Here is a 7283-nt window from a genome sequence, read left to right as displayed (position 1 = left end):
AGAATGGCTACTCCTGCTTGTTTCTTAGAGCCATTTGCTTGAAAAATTGTTTTCCAACCTTTTACCCTAATGTAATGTAATGTCTGTCTTTGTAGCTCCCATGGGTTTCCTGTAAGCAGCAAAAAGCTGGGTCCTGTTTGCATATCCAGTCCATTAGCCTATGCCTTTTTATTGGGGAATTGAGTCCATTGATGTTAAGAGATATTAAGGAGAGGGTGTTTTTTCTTTCTGTCATTTTTGCTAATAGTAGAGACATCGTTTGTGTGGTTATCTTCTTTTGGGTTTGATGGAAGAGGATTATTTTCTTGCTCTTTGTAGGGTATGATTGCCCTCCTTGTATTGGAGCTTTCCTGCTATTATCCTTTGTAGTGCTGGATTTGTGGGAAGATACTGTGTAAATTTGGTTTTGTCGTGGAATATCTTGGTTTCTCCGTCTATGGTAATTGAGAGCTTTGTTGAATATAGTAGCCTGGGCTGGCATTTATGTTCTCTTAGGGCCTGTATGACATATGTCCAGGATCATCTGGCTTTTATAGTATCTGGTGAGAAGTCAGGTGTAATTCTGATAGATTTGCCTTTATATGTTACTTGACCTTTTCCCCTTACTGCTTTTTAAATTCTTTCTTTGTTTTGTGCATTTTGTGTCTTGTTTATTATATGACAGGAGTTTTTTTTTTTTTTTTTTGATCTAGTCTGTTTGGCATCCTGTAGGCTTCATGTGTGATTATGGGTATCTGATTCCTTAGGTTAGGGAAGTTTTCTTCTATAATTTTGTTGAAGGTATTTATTGATCCTTTAGGTTGGGAATCTTCACTCTCTTCTATACCTATTATCCTTAGGTTTGGTCTTCTCATTGTGTCCTGGATTTCCTGGATGTTTTGTGTTAAGAACTTTTTGCATTTTGCGTTTTCTTTGACAGTTGTGTCAATATTTTCTATGGTATCTTCTGCACCTGAAATTCTTTCTTCTATGTCTTATATTTTGTTGGTGATGCTTGTGTCTATGAGTCCTGATTTCTTTCTTAGGTTTTCTATCTCTAGGGTAGTCTCCCTTTGTGATTTCTTTATTGTTTCTACTTCCATTTTTATGTCCTGGATGGTTTTGTTCAATTCCTTCACCAGTTTGTTTGTGTTTTCTTGTAATTCTTTAAGGGATTTTTGTGTTTCTTTAAGGACTTCTTCCTGTTTACCTGTGTTCTTCTCAAATTTTTTGATAGTGTTATTTATGTCCTTCTTAAAGTCCTCTATCATTATCATTAGATGTAATTGTAGATCTGGTTCTTGCTTTCCTGGTGATATGGGGAGTCCAGGACTTTCTAATGTGGGAGAAATAGGTTCTGATGATGGCAAGTACCTTGGGCTGCTGCTGATTATGTTCTTGTGCTTGCCTTTCACCATCTGGATCTCCTTTGTCCTATCTGTGCTGTCTCTGTCTGGAGCCTGTCTTTCCTATTATCTAGTTTTTTTGGGATGGGTTTTGTGCTGGGGTTAGAGCTGACACCCAAGATCTGCTCAGGTGGAAACAGGGAGGGGCCAGTGCTCCAGTGGGTTCCATTTACTCCCTGTTTGGGGTAGGTGTTGCAGCCTCCTTGCCTATGATACTGCTTAGGTTAGAGCTCCTGGGAGCCCTGTTTCCTCTGGGTTCTGTGAGATTGGATGCAGAGCTGTCCCCCAGGATCTGCTGAGCGCTCGGGGCCAGACCGGAAGGAACCCACGCTCTGGGCCAGGAGTGAATTCCTGGGTACCAGTGGGTCCCAGTTACTCCCTGTTTGGTGCAAGTGTTGCTGTTTCCTTACCTGAGATGCTGCCTGAGTTAAAGTTCCTGGGATGCCCTCTTTCTCTCGGTTTTCTGAGGTTGGGTTCAGGGCTGCCGCCTAAGACCTGCTCTATGCTCGGGCCCAGTCTGGAAGTGAGACTCTCTCTGTCTTTTCTGAGGGCCTTCTCTGACCTTTTTCATGCTCTCTTTAACCATCCCTGTCTTCTCTATGTAAATGCAACATTCTTCTTAAAGTGCTGTACACAGTCAAGAGCTGTACACAGTCTTTTCTATTGTAAAAGAGTAAATCAAGTCCAATAAAGTCCTTTGAAATTTTTGTAGGTCTCTTCAGACAGCGAAACAAGGAATTTCTTCAGATTAGTGATGTCAATCTCTAGCTGTTTGATGTTCTTGTCAATGGCCCTTCGGAGTTCTGAGTAGTATAAGTTTGAAGGCCAGCATCTGGATTAGAACTTCTAATAGCAGAGCCATTACAAAGTCCTTTTCAATTACTGGAAGTCAGACCTCTATCCCTGCCTTCACAAGACTGAAATCACCACAGCCCTTCTATACTTAGAGAAGAGAGGAGATGTCAGGAGCAGTCCTGCTTATATACTGAAGGCCTAAAATCAGCCATAGGCCTAAAATCAGCAATAGGCCTGTCATACATGTATACTAATACCAAGTCTTGATCTCTGTGGAAAAACATTGAAACAGGTGGCTATAAGCTATTGTAAACAGGCAGCTTTTTTGGAAATTTACCAGCCTGAGTAGTCATAGACCTTGTAAATAGGTAGCCTTGGCGGATAATACCAATTTAGATAGGGACAAGTGAATCATAGGCAGAGTCATAGTGACCTGTCCCCTGAATCTTCACCCAGCCGATACCCTGTTCTGAAAGATATCTGTACCCCCCACCCCCAAACATCCATGCTCCGGTGTTTTCCCCTTCCTCACATCCTGCCGTTTTGTGTTTATAACCCCTGTGTGAATAAGTAAAAATTACGATTTGTTTAAAAAAACATTAAATAATAAGTTAGCAATGTAAAAAAAAAAAGGAATATCAACAAACATTTTTCCAACTACACCTTTATGGGAGACACACATGTTAACATCAAGGACTTCTGTGTTTAAGGAAGCTTATAAAGAGTCTCAGACTAATTTGGAAATGTTTCTCCTATTTTTCTCACCATTTTAAGTTATGTCTAGTTATACTGTGCAATGTATATTTGAGAGTAATTAATAATATTTTCATGTGACTCTATCTTATGATATCAATTCTGAGTTGAATGTCTTTAAGCTATGTGCTGCTATTATGTAGCAGTCTCTTTCAACTTGATTCCTTCCAGGAGGGAAGGTAGTGTTGACCTTACAAGACTAAGGGAGAACACAGATGCCACCTGTATGAAAATACGAAGTTTACAAGTGTCAAAGAGGCCCCTCCCTATGATTATAGAAGCAATAAATGACGGGCGAGAGTTTATACTTTATCAAATAAGAATACTGTAAAGGAAAGTTTGCTAAAGAATTCTTTATTGGAGCCATGATGAGAGGATCTACAGCAGTGGACCTGAAGTCAGATATCTCACCATGCAATTTGTATTACAATGACTTTAAGAATTTCAACATAATGGTTTAATTAATTAATTATTAAATGATTATTGAGGAAAGCAGTGACGTGAAGATGTCTTTTGGAGACCCTCAAGGAATATTTACTCTGTCCATTATAGGCAAGAAAGGCAATAGACATGCACACAAATATAAAGATCTGGTCAAAGCCTATGACTGGGGTGTTCATTGGCATAGAGGGAATCTGGTACTGATGTTTTGTTAAATAAACATGTAATTAAACTTTTTTGAAGAAAAAAAAAAGGACAACCTTACTGGTTTGTAAGGAGGGCTAAGACATTTTAATTCTGAGTAGGTTATCTAGCTACATGGATTAATGTGCACCAATCCATGGCTCTAGGGTGAGTTTCAGCTGGTAGAATATATGATAGATAAGGGGAGCAAAGAAAAAAAGGGATGTGGATACAATGAGTAGAGTAAGATAGTGGAAAATACTCCCAAGCCTTACATAATTTAGAAACAATTGAAAAATTCTAAGCACATCTCAGGAAGAGTAGCTTGTGTCAGCTTTGCATAGTGAGACGTTGCTGAGCTCACAGAAGTGAATTTTAAGGAAGGAATAGAAAGCTACAAAATAGAATATGGGGCCAAATTGGAAGAAATGAAGGAAAACCAGGAAGGAGAGAATACCAAAATGAGATGGCCAGAGAGAAGGAAGACTTAAAAAGTTCTCTGGCTATTTCATTTCAGAAGAGGGAGCTTTGGGGCAGAAAGGAAGAGTCTGTGTAGAAATCAAAAAAATGTAATCATAAAAATTGATTCTGATGAATTCTGAAGTTTATCAGAGGAAGCTTATTTTTAGAATGTCTCAAAAGAAAAAATTACCTAGAGAATATTATCAGAAAATTAGTTGAGCCAATGACCTAAATGATCTATCTATTATTTTTGGAAATATTTTAACAACTTGATTATTCTGTTTAAGATTTGAAGGCATGAGATGCATCAAAGCTGGTGACTGTGGAACTGGAAAACACCTCTACTACTAATCATCTCCTTGTTGAAGAGGTAATAGAATTTAATCATGAGGTTGCTAACCCAGAGCACATTGCTAAACAGCCTCTATGAAATATGGGAGCATTCCTTTTTTTAAAAAAACAATGATAAAAGCAAGACTTGACAAGCAAACCTTCCATTGCTCTCTAAGATTAAATCTATTGAAGACATTTTTTTTGACTCTGCACAACTATATCCAGTTGTCTTGGAATTTAATGCCTTGTTCTGACTACTTATTTTTTTTAAGGACAGTATTGAACCTATTTGGTAAGATGTTAAAAACAAATGAGGAGAATGATGGCTAAATACATTGAACAAACAGCAATGATGAAACGACCTTGAGTGTTTTTTGCTCCTGACACTGCTGTGCCTTATTGGAGAATCTTTTGATGAATACAAGATGATGTATGTGGAGCTGTTGTTAGTATGAGAGCTAAAGGTGATAAGACAGTAATATGGACTACTGAATGTGAAAACAGAGATGCAATCACAGCCATAGGGAGAGTATACAAGGAAAGGTAAGGACTTCCTCTGAAGGTAGTGATTGGTTATCAGTCCCACACAGACACAACTATAAAATGTGGATCCACCACTAAAAACAGGTTTGTTGTTTAAGAAGACACCTTCTGAGTATTCTCACAGGAAACTGAGTCATGCTATTGAGATTGGGAACTGAACCAAAACCTTGTCAAAGTAGAGCAGACAGCACTGAATTTGATTACATCTAAATGTTGATACAATACAGGATAAGTCTCATTCGCCTTTGTCTTGTACTTCTGTGTTCATTCTCTCCCACACTCCATTTTTTGCTAATGAGTCCACTATACCCATCAAAGAATTATAGCATAAGTTACTTCAGAACCCACAGATGTGGTCTAGGCCCACTCTGTAACAGACATTTAGAATTACCATGAGACACACATTTGCCTTTTCACAGTAATTGAAAAAGAACTTGCATTCATATTGCCTTAGTAGGAAAAGTCCATTTCTGTACCATTCTACTTAGGAGTGAATTTTGACAGCCTGAGAGTCTGAGTATAGCTTCCCAGCAACCTTCTTTTCCCTTTCATAACATAGTTCTTGCTGTCCTCTTGCTTATGACTGCTAGATTTTAATTATTTGCTTCCTTCTTTGGTAACATTGAATCTGATTTCATTTGTTTTGCTTTTGATTTTTACATTCATATAACATTGGTGAAGGATCCAGGAATATGACAGAAAGGAGGAATAAACATAAAATGCATGCATTCTTTGATAACTTTCATAACTTCAAAGCTTTGTTACAAATTTATGTATTTCATTCAAATCAGTGATCTATGTCTGTATGATCTCTAAACATAATTGTGGACTGTAAAAATATAACACTATAATTACATTCCTAACTAGAAGTATTATATCTGCTATTGTATTTTTATACTGTACTTCAACACTTTGTATTACTTAAGTTATTTTGCTCTCATTACAAATGGTTCAAAAAATGTAGTCCCACTCATATTAAGACAGTGTACAAAACTACAATAAAATGTGTATAGTAAATTATTTAAAACAATGATAGGAAGGCATATTTCAGAAATGGCAAAGTAACTATTCTAATATGTGTGGTAGTTAAGTTGAACATTATTTTTTAGAAGTGTGAAAGAGGACTCTGGGGAAAGACAGATGATGTTAATGATTATCAAGTGCCCTTTATTTATACACAGACAGGCTTTTGGTTGTTGCATGAAATAAAGGCACTTCACCTTTAAGGATTGTGTGATTTCCTGTATCTGTAAAGTGAGTTAGAATGGATCCTTAGGGCTTTGAGGGTGTGAATAAATCAACTTAACAACTCTAATGGCCTAAGCTGGGAACAAAAGACTGAATTGTTTGTATGCATGCCTCTGCTTCAATTACAAAGAAAGAATATACAGCATAAAGCAAAGTCTCATAAAAATAGGGCTGTTACCTAAAATTTCCATAGTTGGAAGTATAAGGTAGAAGGATCATGAGAATTTGGCCATCTTGAACTACTCAATGATGTCTTGTTTCAAAAAGGTAATAAATATAATAATAATGGTGGCAGTTATCAAAGCAGAATGTCATGAGACCCACACACTTGTTTGTGAAATGTCAATTTTTATTTTTACTCTTATTATTTTAAGTCCAAAAAAAAACCCTTAGTTTTCGTCACTCCTGTGTGGCTATAGAAGCAGAAAATTTAAGCATCTTACACAGAATCCTCATTGTTTCCTCTTGTCTGTCGCTGTATAGTTATTGGAAGTTCTGATCAAGGTTCTTTGATATAAGAAGTACCACAGGAACCCATACACCCATGGGGATCTCCCTCCTCCTAGTAGAAAGGATTCCTTGTCTCCTTCAGAGAGGTCCTCCCAAAGTGCTCTATTTACCTTTCCTCATAGATGACTTCTCTCTAGGTCATCTTCATCAGCACTCATCTTTTAGAAACTTTGAGCAAGGCCTGTCATGCTCAAAAGATGACAGGCCTTGGTTTCTGTTCCATTTTCTTTATTCTTGTATACAGTCCAAACTTAAAAAGATAAATGTACGAGGACTTTGACTAATTACATATAAAATTTTAGTCAAATTAATTCCATTCTAAAGAATGAAACCCCGGACTATTATATATAGGGTAACAATTTCAAGAATGGAAGATAAGAAAAGTATATTAGTGTCAAAAAAAAAAAAACTCATAGAAGAGCTCGCCAGTACTTCCCAAACTTTCATCTCAAGTTGTTTACTTCTCATTCGTTTTTAGTCTCTTTTCTTTTCTCTTCTTTTCTTTCCTTTCTTTTCCTTTTCTTTTTTCTCTTTTCTCCTTTCTTTCTTTCTTCCTTCCTTCCTTCCTTCCTTTCTTTCTTTCTTTCTTTCTTTCTTTCTTTCTTTCTTTCTTTCTTTCTTTCTTTCTTT

At 37.0% G+C, this 7283-nt stretch overlaps 1 pseudogene; it reads left to right on the top strand.

Moving 5' to 3' along the window:
• The first annotated feature begins 3439 nt into the window (after window positions 1-3439).
• Window positions 3440-4992, top strand: LOC114610129 (annotated as a pseudogene).
• The last annotated feature ends 2291 nt before the right edge of the window (window positions 4993-7283 follow it).

The sequence above is a fragment of the Grammomys surdaster genome, unplaced genomic scaffold (assembly GCF_004785775.1).
Source record: "Grammomys surdaster isolate TR1022 unplaced genomic scaffold, NIH_TR_1.0 126029, whole genome shotgun sequence".
Classification (NCBI taxonomy): Eukaryota; Metazoa; Chordata; class Mammalia; order Rodentia; family Muridae; genus Grammomys; species Grammomys surdaster.
The sequence above is the reverse complement of the archived record's forward strand: the minus strand, read 5'-3'. Positions and strand labels throughout refer to the sequence as shown.